Here is a 16,729-nt window from a genome sequence, read left to right on the forward strand (position 1 = left end):
GGTGCAAAAAGGAATTTAAAACCCTCATGTAATCATTATGGAAAAACTAGTCACACATCAAACAAATGCTGGAGTAATGGAAAAGGAAAATTCAAAGGAAAGTGCTATATGTAGACACCTAAAAATCCTTTAGAAAATAATATTTTTATTTTCTGAAAAAAAGTCCCTGATGACATCATCATTTATTAATTAATTAATTAATTAATTAATTTTTATGTCATTAAATCCCTTTATCTTAATTAAAAATATTTAATTAAGAAATCCCTTCCAAAAATGTTTAAATCTTATTTAAACATTATTTCCTTGTTTATTAATTATTTAATTAATAAATTGATCGAAAATCCCAAAATAAATAAAAAAATTATTTTTTGCCCAAAACTTGGCCAATTTCCTTAAGACCACTAACCTCTTCCAAAATCTTCTAATCCTTCTTTAATTTCGATTAAAGGCTAATCCCATCATTTCCTACCCCTAATCGCAACTCAAAATATTTAATCAAGATTAAATATTAATCCTCATATTTATTAAAAATACTTTAATAAATATCTCCTCAACCCAAACCCTTGAAATAAATAAAACTTTATTTATTTCATAAAATCTTATCCTAGGAAGTTCTAGACTCTTCTAGAAAGTCTTCATACTTATCCAAATCCTAGACTCTTCTAGAAGATGTCTTTAACCCTAATCCTAATCCCCTCCTAACCTTGTCACATTCCCTAAACATGGGTTAAGACTTGCTAACTCAAGCCAAAGTTAAAAAATATCTCCTCCTTCACCCACCCTCGTTAATTGCAATCCACTTGCCTAGTCCTAAGCCATCTCTAACCCTTCCTCTAATCATTTTTACAACCCTAAGAAAGCTTAAAACCCCCCAAAACCGTCAAATTCAAATTTCATGGTATCTCTCACAAATATCCTCAACCACAAAACTTTATAAAGCCCACAAAGTCATAAATGTTCTTACAAAGCACTTATGAAGGGTCTTTATGAAGATTTTATCTCTTGAGCCTCCTTTGTTGACTCATCCTTGCCCTTTCCTCCATCCTCTCACCCTGTGACATGTGTCACTCCCTAATTGGTTGTAAGGAAGCACAATCCATGTGCTCTCCTGTCATGCAATCTAAGCCCTCCATGAGTTTTTCCCCATCCTTGCATCTTAGCCCTCAATTCCTCAAGCCCTTAGCCTATAAATTGGATCCCCTCCCAAGCCATTTTAACACAATCCATGAAGTAAAGTTATAATGCTATTTTGAGAGCCAAATCCATACTAAAGCCATCTATCCACACTAAAAATCCATAATCATCCATTGAAGCCTTTGGAAGCATATTGAGCATACATCCTATCCATTTAGATAAAGCCACTCAACAAGAGAGCTTCTCATTGAGAGAGCCCATTAATGGCTCATATTTTCAATTGAGATCTCATATTAGTCTATCTTGAAGTTTATGAATTTTGTTTAGTTTGTAGAAGCTTTATTTAAATTTGGTTTCTATTAGCATACTAACATTGCTCATATACACTATAACTGTAATCAGCATGGCCACAAAGCCAGTGAATGCAAGGAGAAACCAAAATTTGAAGGTAATTGTCACAAATGCAAGAAGCATGGTCCCAAGGCATCTCAATGCAGATACAAAACATTCAATCTAACTAAACAACTTGTAAAGGCAATATTTGGATGGGAGTACAATACCTAGTGCAGATCTCATTATTGTGGAGAATATGGACACATTGGTATAAACTGTGCAAGACATCACCTAAGGAAGAAGGACACTACTATAAGGTGTTATACATGCATTGAACTTGGTCATATAGCTAAAAATTGCATGAATATAGGTAAAATTGAAGATGAAAAGAAAGCAAGGGTTGACAACATAAGGAAACAGATGAAGCAACAATGGATTCCTAAATCCACTGAAGATACTAGATCAAATCATGGAAGTGAAGTCACTTAAGAAGAAAATGACTCCACCCCCTCAAACTAAATTCTTAAGAATGTGTTGGAGCTATACTCTGTAAGGAAATCATTAGTAGTTCCAAGAAATATAAGGAATGCAAAATGATCCAATCAGTATTGTAGATATGTCAGGATCACAGAAAAGTTATCTTTCACTGAGTGCATCAGACTCTACTGAGCGAAGTGGTTAAGGACCTTACCAAGCAAGGTCAGGAGTAAAAGGAATTTTTTTCATCTATCGAGTTGATACTCATGCCGAGTTAGGTTAGTGTATGATAGTCTTCCATGCATTATGACAACATGGTAACTAGCATTAATGGAAAACTTTTCTCATCAAAATGGGCAGAATTCAACTTCATTTTCATCATATTCTTAGGTCTAAAAGATTTCCAAGTGCATTCAAGTGATTTCAAAGTGATTTTGAGTGAATTTATAGATAAAGAAGTTTTTTTGACGATTTCCATCACTTACCGAGCAACTATGGCTTCTGCAGGCACAAGCACTAGCAAGGTGAAACATGGATCAAAAATTTTGGTCAAGGGCATAGAAATCAAAGTACCAAACTTTAAGTTGGTTCCCACAGTTGCAGAGGCACTACACCCTAATGGTGCACAGTCATGAATTCCACCAAAGGTACTTTTAATCAATGATATCCAAACTCATTTCAAATGTTCTATTCAAGAAATAGGAACCCTAGAAATGGATAGCATGTTAGAAGAAATGTGTGTTACTGGCTCTCTACAACCCGAGCATAAACATATAAATACAAAAGGGTTGACCCACATCTCCCATATGCCAAGAAGCTTCCAAATAAAATGGATTAGATACATCCTTAGCCATGTTCACAATGGTTAGTTATGGTTGGAGCAACCTGTATTAATCACTAAGAAGATGATTCACTAGATTTTTGGCCTTCCCATACTTAGCAAATCTAAAACTACCAAAACCCTAGGTCGGGATGAATTTCAAAAGAAAACCCTAGCCGAGTGGGATGACAAAGTCTTAAAAGTTAGCATAGTTAATGACATTGAACCTAGATATAGAATTCATGTGATATCTCACAAGATCTACAATTCAAGCTGATTGGATAGTGTGTCATGTGAGGTCATAGACCTAGAATTTAAGGTTGTGAAGAAGTATTTGGAGTATGACTTGTTTGACCTATTGCTAAGGCAACTAAACAAGAACATGGATAGTATTAGATCATCCAAGAATAACCCCTTTAAATTTGGTTCCTTGTTGAAATTTTTGTTCTTCTATATACAAAAATTCTTTCCCTCCAAAGGTTCTATTGTATGGAGAAAGGATGTCCCCATTCTTTATCAAATTAATGAATTTATAGCAGAAATGGGTGTCAATTTTGACAATATAATGGACAACTATTTTGAGGACTTCAAGGAGAGGATGAAAAATAGGTTCAAGATCCCCCTAAACTTGTTGAAGATTACAAAGATGATGTTTTTCTTATGGTTGACTACAACAAAGTATATATTTAGGCAGTCAGGCCTCGAGTTGTGTGGGTAAAACCTCTACCTTATGAGGTAAACATTGATGAAACCAAGGATATTATTGAAGCACTAGTAAATGAACTAGTAGATCCCAAGCAACCAATTTTTGGAACCTATGATGAGGCTAAAGCTAGAATAGAATTGGAAATAAAACTTCCCCAAGCAATCAATAAAGGTAAGAGAAAGGTTGCCAAGTTGATACTATTACTGAGCCTTTAATAATTACTGAAGGAAAAGATGACAATGAAGAAGAGGAGCAGGAACCAAAAAATGAAGAGGAAGAATTAGAGAAAGAGGTAGAGCCAACCAAGAAGAAAGGAAGGGTCATCATCACTAAACCCCCAAAGGCCTCCACAACTATTTTCACAAGAAGAGGCAAAGGTAAGAATAAGGATGAAGTAGTATTCAACATGCCCCAACTGGCCTTCTAAGAGAGATTGAAACAGATGGAAGAGGGGGCTAGTATCACAAATTTCAAAGCTCTAAAGTTTGAAACAAGGACTGATGCAGAAAAGATGTAGATTGAGGAAATGGTACTTAATAAGATGGGAAAATCGAAGTATTCCCTAGACCAGATTACCCCTCAAATCTCCAAAGAGCTATTGGTAAGATTGCAAACAAGGTGGGAGTCAGCCACACAAATAGCAGAGGACATATATGAGCAATCCTTGAAGAATCTTCTATCGAGTCTTACTAAGGTAGAAATAAAGGTAACAATGAAGAACAACAAAGGTAAAATGATGATCTAATTTCACACTTGTTTGATTTTAATTAAGGACATTGAGCATGTTTTTAGGAATGCAACCAAGATGTGGAAGAACATCTGTCATCTGTAAAAGCCCAATAATGATCTAGTTGTGATCAAGGATGATGATGGCACCAGTAGTGATGAAGGAGATGAAAATGCTCCGTGTGCTAGTGATGATCAGGCACTAAGGTCTAATGATGAAGAAAAAAGGGATGAAGCAGATGATCTAATGAAGATTGCAGTGTAAGTCATTTCTTTCTAAGACTGTAACATCATTAGGGTTGGAGACAACTTTAGTAGGATTGACGACATCAAAAAAATCATCTACTCCTACTTCCCCATAGCTCTGAGCATCATCTATGGAAGTAACCATTACTTCATCTACTGATCTATAGCATTCTCCATCAGCACCTGAGCAATCAGCTATGTCTACCTCCTTTGTTACATGTATAGAAAGTTCTACGATTCTTTCTACAAATTGGTCTACTCCAATTGTGAATATTCTAGCCTGTACACTACCTATTTGTACATATTTTTGGGAAGCACACCAATTTTGGATTTAGTTGGTACTTCTCTCAGCTTTCCTCCAATTGCACCAATTCAAGTATTTTCTACTAGTCCATCTATGTCAACTATTGTCTTTGATTCCAAATCCAAGGAAGTAAGCATATAATTGAAATTGAAAACTCCTCTGAAACTTTTGCTTACTAGACAACAAACTGATGAAGACATAGACTTGGATACAAAAATTGTTATTCCAAAGATAGACTTGGACAATGCATCAACCAGTGAAATGAGAATGGTTAGTCAGCTTCTAAAATAGAAGGCAAGGTAGAAGCAACTCATAGAAGAAAGAGATAGAGAATATACTATAATTGAAAATGCTAAAAACATAATTATTGAAGCTATTGGTGTTGATGTTGATTCATCTCAACACATTTTGTTGCAAATAGAAGAGGCTATAAATAAGTTCAACGAGGACACCTTTGGGTAAGAGAAGCTCATTGAAAAGGCAAAGAATAAATTTGATAATAAAGTTCTTGAGCACATTTCTCAAGACATTGCAATAAAGTAGGTAGAATTAACCTCATTTTTGAGAAATCTTGAGCAAGCGTTCACAAATGTAACATCACTTTTTGGCAAGCTCTATGATGTTACCAAGTTCACTAAGGAAGTCAAAGAAAAGTTGAATAAATTAGATGTGGAAATGAAAGATAACACTCAAAAGTTGCGGCTTGACCATAGTTCAACCTCATCACATGACACAAAGGTAAAATTTTTGTCCGAAATGCAGGTAGAGTTACTTAGAAAAGAAGCTAGAATTTCATCTACACTGATCAACATTTAAAATATGATTCTTCCAGTCATGGATCAAATGCAAAAACACATTGCCTATTCAAAAACATTGATTCATGACAATAATTTTTCAATAGCAGATCATATGATTGAACTTTTTGGAGAAGATCAAGTGGCTCTCTCCACCTGCAAGATTTTGCAAGACAATTGGGATAAGATATTGTCTCTTATTCTCAAGGTACACTTAGATTTTCTCACACATTTTGGTGTCTCAATTTAAATTTATTATATATACATTCTTTGGTATTATTGTCAAAAAGGGGGAGATGAGATTGTTGGCAGGAGGAGATAAGATTGTTGTCAATGGGAATATGAGATGAATAAGGAATAAGAAAGACATTGTATAGATAAAAGCTATGCATACCATATGTATGAGGGAGATATGTGAGATATGTAAGATATGTAAATAGTAGAGTAAATCAGAATGTAAGTTTTGATTCATAAGTGTTTTTGTCACTAATACCAAAGGGGTTGGCATTATGATTATTTTTTCATTAGTGAAAACACTTACTCAATTTTATATGCTTACCGAGGATCAAGTGGTTACCTTGTAAACTTAGCAGTTCAGCAGTTTACACCGAGCAGACAGTGGCTACCAAGCAAATATAGACAATTTGAAGTCTAGCAGTGTCTACCAAGCTTCTCAGTATCTACCATGCTTCACAGTGTGTACCGAGAAAATAGTTTGTGTCATGAAGATTCAGTGTTTACCAAGTGAAGCAAGGTAAACTCAGTATATAGTATCTACCGAGTGACACTACATCTACCGAGTCACCAGTGGTTACTGAGTTCAGAACTACATCGAGTGATTAGTATGGACCAAGCCTCCACTTCTACCAAGTGCATGAAAATGCCAAGTAATGCAGTGGATGTCGAGTATTAGAAGTTCACCGAATCAATTTAGTGAACCCAAGTTATTTACTATTGGGCCGACTTTGTAATGTATTTGTTTACTTGTATTTTGGCTGGCCTTGTAATTTTGTAAGTTTGAAAGGTATATATGTAAGATGTATTGTAAGATATCATGTATGAATGTATGTATGATGCATGGAATGAGAAGGAATTGTGAAGTAATGTGAAGTATATGTAAAAGATCATCAACATCAGTTAGAGGTACACAACAAGGTCAATTCAAAGACTGAAAAGTTATATCCATCACATGAGGTGATTAGTGCATAAGGGATCTTATCAGCAATTAGTTGGAAGTAGATCCACTACTTTATTCTAACAAGTGAATCAGATTTTCAAATCCTCTAACAAGGTAGACTTAACAATATTTGTACAAATATCCTAATAGAGTGCATACTTCATTGTATGTTTGAAAATCCTCTAACAAGGTGGACTTAGCAGTCCTTTGCGATCCTAATAGGGTAGATCAGAAACAGTGGTCAATGCAAGCCTTAACATGCCAACTTTATACTGTAGTATTGAAGTTTTGTGGGTATCATCTCCAGCCCAGTTTTACTTTCTATTTGGAAGGTTTTTGGGTCACCAAATATTGTGTTCACTTGTGTAATGATTGTTTTATGTTTTAGAACTAATGCATGCAGTAGCATAGATGGATGTATGATAAATTAATAAAAAGTTTTAAGGTTATTGATTCACCCCTCCCCTCTCAGTAAGCTATCCTATCCATAATATTTCCAATAGGTTTGGCATGTTAGTAAGAACTGTAGTACTTGACCACCAACCCCAAATATTGAAAGCAATAAAGGAAAAAGGGAAAGCTAAGATGAATAAAACATGGAAAGAGGTAGTATAAGCTAGAAGCTGTGGATAGAGTAAAGTTGAGACCACCCAATCCAATGTATTAGGTGATCACACCATATCCAACTAAGAAAAGAAGGTATGTGAGGGACTATATACTTGAATATAATATCATATATCAATTCCTTAAAAAAAAAATGGTTAAAAGTCCACATTAGCATTAATCAAGATGCATTAAGACCAATCTGAGACAAGTAATGAGTAAAGTAACATGTTTTACTATCAAGTGTCAAGTGTCAGTAATACAATCTATATTGACCAAGAATTGCAATATAGACCAAGAGCTTACATAGACCGAGTTAATGTATTGTCCAAAAAAATTGATATTAATTGTGCAAGGTGATAGTGGTTGAGTATTTGAATGGAAAGAGGCACAAAAGGTAGAAGATAATTGTTGTGCATCTACTTGAGTAAAAATACATTTATTGCAGACCTAAATGGATAGATTGAAGGCATATATTAAAATTTTATATATTTTTTAATTTTACCAAATGATTTTAATAACTCAAGCAATTCAAAGGCAATTTCAGGGATATATCAAGCAAATCACAACATGTCATTGGAGAATTTAAGGATCATAGTAAGTTAAGTTTTCAGTGTTGAGTAAGTTATTTTTTAAAGTTATTGAAGTAAATTTATTTGAACTCTAGTTCATAGATTGCATCATCTACAAAAGAAATGTTGAAAGAGAGAAATGCACTGATTGTAAGGAATGACCAGTATCCTCCACCAAATCTTAAAGAATATCCAAACATTGCATTGAATGGTGATGAATTTGGCACCATGTCATTATTTCCACTAGGGGTATTGATGGTTCATAATGTAAGATCATGTTATATGTGTAAAGTGGGAGAAATTGGATACTCTGAACTTCGTATAGCATATGATAAATTATATGATAATAAAGTGTTGAATGATGAGCACAAAATTATTGCTGAGAAAGGGATGAACCATGCTCTAGCCTTTCCAAAGGTTTTCAAATTTGAATGGATAAAGATCATGTTGATTCATGTACATGATATTAATGTATGGTTAGAAGGTGGACCAATTAAGACTAACAAGGCTATCATACACTAAGTTACTAGTTGTCCTACTTTAGATAGACCTAAGTCAGTAAGAAGTATTGTAAGGAATTTTGTTGAAAAATAAACAAAGTTGAAGTCGAATGGCCATGGTATGTTGATTGATGGGATTGATGACCTTGTCATTGAGTTTTCAATATGAGTGATTTCACAAAAGTTCTATTAGTTGAGCCAACTGAATAGTGTGCCTTGCATTGTAGTAGACCTTAGATACAAACTTGTGAAGAAAGTGTTGGATATATAAGATGAGTAACTAAGAGGGGATGGGTGAATAATTTATCACTAAAATAAATCATAGATCCCTTAGATGTTAAGACAAAACATAAAATTTACTGAAAGACATTGTTGCTCAGCAAAAAGATAGGCACTTGGTTAATAGTGATAATATGTTGTAACTCAGTAACCATTGAAATAAAAAATGTAGCTTGACAAATGCTTAACATGAAAATCTCAAGATATTATCTATGATTAAACTTAATTAACTTAGTTTCATACACATGAAACAAATATCATGAACACAAGTGACACCAATATTTAACATAGAAACCCAATTTGGAAAAAACCACTAATTGCAACTAGTTACTATTTTTCACTCTTCTGAAGTGATCCTTTTTAGGAGCCAACCTTGTTAAAGGTTACAAAACACACTATTATGTGTGACACTATTAGAGGATTTAATCACCCTATCAAGAGTGGCCTTGTTAGAGGTCTTTAGAAACTTCAATTTAGAAATGGCACTTTGTTAGAGGATCTACAAATAGCTATTAAACTAACTCTATTAAGAGATTTAGATCATTGCTACAATGGTTAGACAGTAACAATGAGATGAAATTTTTTATCATGAAACTAAATTGCTGATTATAGATCTCAATTTTGGCTTGAATACTTGATCCTTTTTGATCAAATGTATCTTTGCAACTCCTCAAGGATATTCTACTTATCCTTCTAATTTGCTTCCTCTAAGTATCTTATATTCTTTCATACACTCTCATCCTTTCAATCCTCAACTTGACCTTATAATTATATCTTTCATAATGTCAAGTCAGCTTGCATGCATCTTAGAATAATTAATATTCATCTCCTCACTCAGCTAGAACCAACAAACAAATCTATTGAACTCAATATTCCAAAACAAGAAAATCCTTCGTTAGCCAACCCTACTCGGTAGACACTAAATCAAAATTGATTTTCTTGTGTTAACCAAGGGTGATCCCACAATAATAGGTTCCACTTTTTGACAAATTTTGACACTGAAATCAATATTTTTGAAACAAACCTCACATTTGACTGACTATATCTCTAAAGCTATGAATAATTTCAAGATGACATAAAATAATGATTTCTAGCACTTTGTTCCAAATTTGTAAAAATATTTTTTAATTTTGTAATTTTTTTTATTTAAGTCAAATTTTTCTTCTCCTTTGAAAAGTGGTACATATGAAGAACCAATATTTTTAAAGAGTGATAGTCTACTTGACACACATAACTTTTTTTCTAGAAATGATAATAAGGTAATTCTTTTAGTTTTAGATTTGTAATATCAATATCTAGAGGATGAATTTAGTTTAATTCAATTTGGTTAAATATTGTATAGTTTATGAAGTTGTAAAGTGACACCAATTGTAATTTAGATATATGTTCATTTTCACACAAATAACTTGAACTCAATTTATCATAAATCTAAATATGTTTTTTAATAGAAAGTTATCTCAACAACCTATTTTCTAGATATTTTTCAAATTTTTTTTAATGTAATTTACAAATTTTCTCAAAGTGTCGAAGTCAGTTGATTTTCGATTGGTAATGAACCTATAATGACTTAAACTCATATTTCAAAGTCTTAATGAATATAATATGTATTACAATTGTAGTCATTGGAAAGCTTTCTCTGAGTAGCACAAATTGACTTTTTTATTTTATAGTAGGAGATCATTCAATCTTAATTTTGGGGTCAAAAGTGCTAATTTCATTTTTTTTTAAAGAAAAAAGTACCAAAATTTTATACTATGTTCACGTGAACATGTTTTATATGTTCACATGAACATGTGTTTAGTTGAACATGTTTATATGTTCATGCGAACATATGTTCGTGTGAACATACAAGTCTAAGTGAAAAAAATGAGATTTTTGTCTTAAAATTACTGTAAATATAAGTTTGCGTGAACATATTAATAAGTGATGTTCATGCAAACATCCCTTATTTAAACTAAATATGTTCATGTGAACATGCAATTCTTTTATGTTTGTGTGAACATTGCTAATAAGTCATGTGAACATATGTAAAATGGAATATGAGAAATTTGCATTATTTCATGATTTACTTTGTGCCACAAAAGTGGTACCTAGTATTGTGGGTTCACCCCCAAGCAAACTTAGTTAACACTACATCTTCCCAAAGTTCCTTTAGTAACCGAGTGAGTTTGGTTAACACTAGTTCCATCAACCTTTCCTTTGTTACCCAAGTGAACTCGATTAACACTCAAATTTTGTGAAATTTACTTCAACACCCAACTGAAATCAGTAGACACTACTTTATAAACTTGGAAAACACTGGAAGGGTCAATAGACACAGGAAACTATCTTCATTTCCTGAGTGAGCTCAATAAACACTAACTAGTAATGATATGAAATTATGTGTAACATCAAAAAATATACACAATTAACCATTTTTTTCAGCAATCTCCTTCTTTGGCATTGATGGAAACACAACATGTAATAATACAATGCAATTTTAGAGAAAAATAAAGTAAGAAAAATATCCTTAGTTTCAATCTGATTCTCATCCATGAGAACTCCTTCTATTAGTGTGAACTCCCTCTTCCTTCAGTTTCTCCCTTTGTTAGCAAACTCTATCTTCAACATCTTCTAATAGAAAAATTCTATGATATGATGATAGCCTAATTGCCAAAGAAAATATGCAATGAATATCAATGTATCTTATGTATAGATTCATATGCAATCTACCATTTCATTACTACATGAATTGATTGATCTTCAATATGCTCTAGTTGATGCATCACTAAACTTCATTTAGTAAGCTCCAAATAGGGGAATAACCCCTTACTTACCTCTTAGATACGAAAGTGCATACTTAGGTAATGGCTTAGTGAATATGTTTGCAATTTGTTCTTTAGTATTCACATATTCCAATATTACCTCTTTATCTTGTGCCAATTCTCTTAGAAAATGATATTTTATTGCAATTTTCTTGGTCTTGGTATGCATCACAACATTCTTTGATATATTAATTGTACCAGTGTTATCATAGAAGATAACTACTATATCCTTGATCTCTACCTTCATACTTGCCAATAGTTGCTTGAGCCAAACAACATTGGAGCAATTAACTACTACTATAACATACTCTACCTTTTCTATAGACTGAGAAATACACTTCTTCTTCTTACTATTGGAATGTTCAAATGGGAAGAGTACTTTTGAGAGGTTGGGGGGGGGGGGGCATGGGTGAATCAAAAGTAACCTATTTTTATCCCTTTTAACCCTTAATAACATATAACTGAAATTAACATGCATGCAAGTTAAACATGTAAACAATCATAAAATGAAAGCATGCATCAACACATAATACAATAGATTTTGGTGACCCAGAAACCCTCTAGGAATAAGAAGGTAAAATTAGGGTGGGGATGAAACCCACAAAAATTATTGTAGCAATAAGTTCAACCAATTTTGATGGTTTTCCCTATTACAGGCTTTACATTGTGTCAATAGTTACCTATTGAAAGGATTTACAAACACTTTACATGAAGTGTCACCGTATTAAAGGATTTACATAAAGGCTATTAAACCCACCTAATACATAGGATTTTCTTGACCTTCTCCAAAGGCTCTCCTACCTAGCTATTAAGCTAACCTATCACCATAGGATTTCAACCTCTAATACAATTGTGAGAGAGTATTAGAACATACATTTTCTAATACATTTTCTCCTTGTGAAGTACCTCTAAGTGAGGGGTGATGGAGGATTGTATTTACATTAACTAAGCGTTTATATTAGCCTCTTCTGCTAATAATACAAGTAGTTTCCTTTGAGTGTGAATTGTCTAAGAAAAATGCTTCTCACTTTAAGCTAGATTGGTAGGAAGTTGCATGCTAGAAATCTTTAGATTTCTCTCCAAGCTCATTATTATCTTGCTCATCTCATGTGTGAAGTTGGAAAAATCACATAATTTATTGTAAAGGGAGAATATGTTCCCAAGTACAATTTTGACTCTATCTATTTTCTTAGCCAGGTCAACTTGTCCCAAAATGATATCATTTGATATCTTGTTATTGACCTTGCCTTGGAACTTCTTTTTTGACCATTCCATTAGTTTTTCATTTGTATCATGGTCCTCATTTGTTACCTAATCAACTATATCTTGTAGTTGTTCTATAATTGGCCTTGACTCATCTAGAGTGTAGTGCCTACCCTCATTCACATTTTTCTGGACATATTGTTGTTATTATTAGACTATGTTAGACTAGTTTTATTTTGATGGATTAGTAGTATTGTTTTGAGACTATCAGATATTATGTTATGGATTCAGTTGATATGTGATGAGATCATTTAGACTTTACATTTCATGTATGCATGATGATCATTACATTGCTTTCAGTTATTGTTGATGATTAGTTAGATGGTTTATTATCTCATGTGTTTTATTATGGATACTTATCCCATACTTGCATGTGTATGGTGCATGTGTTTTCTCTTATTGTATGGCATTTTTGATGTGGTTAAGGAAGGGAGTCGTAGTCACCTGCTAGTTGGGATCTACACAATGCACCACTTCCTACCACTATCTATTTAGCTTAGCATTATATATATATTATATGTACATGCATGGTTTTTATGCAGGTTGTAGGTACCGAGTATCGACTTCCCTGAATTGCCAAGATGAGCGTACCCTATTACACTATCTCAATGATAAGAAAAGGGCGATAAACTCTTAAATCCAAATCCCAAACCCTTAAAACATTTGTCCTAGTGAGGTAGGACAAGTATCTGGATATTTTACCCACCGAATGCGTCGGATGACATAATTTGTGATTTTTAACCCTTTAGACTGATTTCGTGTGAATTGCTCTATGATGGATTTTCATATTTTATCTTGGAGGTCTATGGTAAATTTTCTATTAATTAAGTCTTAATAAATAGATTTAATTAATAAATTAATTATTTGGAGATAATAAATATAATATCATGATCTTTGATATTTTGATTATAATTAAATGAGAATTAATTGAGGAAAAATAATTAAATAAAAGAAAATTAGAAATTAAAATTAATAATAATTATAAAATAATAATAAAGTAATAAATAAATAATAATAATAAAAGTTATAAAAATTAAAATGAAAGTTATAAAAATTTAAATAGAAGTTATATAAAAATTAAATAAGAGTTATAAGCTTGCCTAGGAGTTAATGCACCTTTTCTATTTCTCATATGTCAACAATATAGGGGTTAGTGCATCAATTAAGAACATGGTGTCTACAACCCTATGACTCATCTAGAAGGTTGGAAAAGACACATGCTTAGATGGTGACACCTTCTAGTTGTTTCTAGAGACATTCTAGGTGGTTCTTGAGAGCTCTTTATATTCAGGCATTCCTAGAAGCTTAGAGATAGTGTTTGGAGAACATTTGGAGCATTGGAGGACTCAGGAACTCTGAAGAAGGGAGGAGCTTTCTCTGTGGGTTTTCTGAGGAAGAGTGAATTAGCATCAGAATTTGGGTAGATTCTTGTGATTTTACTTATGCTATTTCTGCATCTTGCACTTCCTATCTTCTTCGTGTCTTCCATATGTCTTTTGAGGATTTTCCTATTTTAATTGTATACATTCTCAACATGGGTAGTTAAAATTGATTTGAGAAACCTTATATGCATAGATCTGAAGAGAACACGGGGCTAGAGTTTAAATTATAGCCAAATCCATTAGATGATTTATTGAATAAATTTTGAGACCAAATAGTTTATAGGAAAATTCTAAAAATTGGAATCTTTAAATAAATTGTGTATATGCTCATTGTAAAATATACATGTTTATATTTTTGAATCTGCATACATACACACACACACACACACACACACACACACACACACATGCTATGATACTTAATTAAATTCTGTGAATACATATATATAAACACACACACGTGCACACACACACACACACACAGATATATATATATATATATATATATATATATATATATATATATATCTATATATAGATATATATATATATATATAGATATATATATATATAGATATATATATATGCATATATATATTGAATAATCATATTTTATAAATTGCAGTGATGAAAGTTTATTTCAATTTCGAATTGCAAATCGCATCAATGGGGAAAATTTTTATTAAAAATGTTATTTAAAAAAATACATTGTGAATTATATTAGGTACGCATGGTACCATACGCCCACGGGTCACAGAGGCTTGCCGTTGCAGGACTGCGACTACAGGGGTACACTGTACCTGTTGTCGGCACAGTGCCTGTGGCCACAGGTATTGTGTACTGTGGCGGGGGGGTTATTGTTATATATACTTTGTTTAATATGGGATGGGAATCGATATTTTTAATTCGATTTTTATATTTCATTTTTATAAAATGATATTTTTGTATATTATAATATATGTATATTTTATATATGTGTATATATATATGTAAATATGTATATATATATATATATATGTATATAAGTATATGTATATTAGTTATAAATAATTATTTTATTTAAAATGATTTGTATAGATGGATCATTTTGTAAAAGATAAAAGATTTAAAAATATGATTAATAATTTATCAATTATTAAGAAGGGATATTAATAATTAACTTAATTAAACTTAGTTTAATTATTAGAACGTGTTATAAGTCAAAGTTTTGAAATAAGAAAATTTTGTCGATAATTTTGGATTCATTGGGGAATGTCATTTTCAAACAAAGTTTATATAAACAAAATATTATTAGATCAATTAGAAAATTGAGTCTAATGGTTTTCAAGGAGAAAATTTTATCTACCAAACAAATACATGGGTTAGGTAAAACATGAAATTTCTCCACTTGATATCTAGATTGGAAAACATAAACTGAAATCTCTACATTTAAATTAAAGTATTTAAATTTAGCAAAACCAAAACATGTGTTTGCATTGTGTATTATTTATGCTATTTGTTTTGGGTTTTGGGTTGACTAGTGTTGGCCAGTTATAGGACATCTACCAGAGGCTTGGCGGTTATGATTGTGATGTCATGATGATGTCTTATTTCAGATCTTTATAAACCCAACTATGGTTATGTGATGGAATGCTCTACGTAATGTTTGTAATTAATGATTTTTATAGTTGAGATTCTGATTTATGAGACACTTGACCCAATCATTTTTGAGTCATCAATCAATTATTCTTGGTTTATTTTCTAGTCACCATGATGGGACTGAAATGTGATTTATGATGTCATGTTGACATGCTTTGACTCAACCATTTTGGAGTCTTCGATCAGTATGATTTGAGATATATTTTGGTTATGAGAACCAATGGATACTTTTGATTGTCAGTGACACTTCAGTTGCCAATAGAGAGCTGTTGTGGTCATGATTTTCTATGGATGCTTGCTCATGGAGATTTGATGCTTTTATGCATATTTGATGTTCTTATTATGGATTATCTTTTATGATTTTGAGATTTATGATTTGATGAGCTTAGGGTAGTTTATCTTCTTGTAGTGTTGGGAAGTGGCTTGCAATGGGGGCCGAGGCCCTAAGAGGCTGCCAGGGTAACTCATTGTAAGTTGGTTAATAAGTGAAAACATTCACACCTAATACTAACTAAATGAATTTAAAAAGATAATTGTTTTGTTCTCGCCCATGCCTCGAGTGCTTGTACAAACTAGGATGGGAGTAGAGAGAATGCATGGTTGTGACCTTGGATTCCATAGTATGCCTTGTCAGTATGAGAGGATACTAGTGGCTGCATGAGGATTGGTATGGACTTGTGTAGTTTAGCTAACTACCAGGATAACTTGTACATGATATATGCGATGACACTTTTCCACTTGCATAGTAGGTTCCTACATGTCTTTGTGTGCCTCTTGGAATTAGATGTCGGTTTAGTATAATTTTAGGATTCTTGGACTTATAGAGATTTATGCTATGTATTTTGGATAGCCTATTTAAAACTTGAGATTATCTCCTTAGCATGGTGGGAGTGGACCACTTAGGTACCACGTGGTTGGGTGGTAGTGTTTTTTCCACTCTTATCATTTGAGATTCATTGAGACATCATGGC

The sequence above is a fragment of the Cupressus sempervirens genome, chromosome 7, assembly GCF_028749045.1.
Source record: "Cupressus sempervirens isolate cs-2001-9-10 chromosome 7, ASM2874904v1, whole genome shotgun sequence".
NCBI lineage: Eukaryota > Viridiplantae > Streptophyta > Pinopsida > Cupressales > Cupressaceae > Cupressus > Cupressus sempervirens.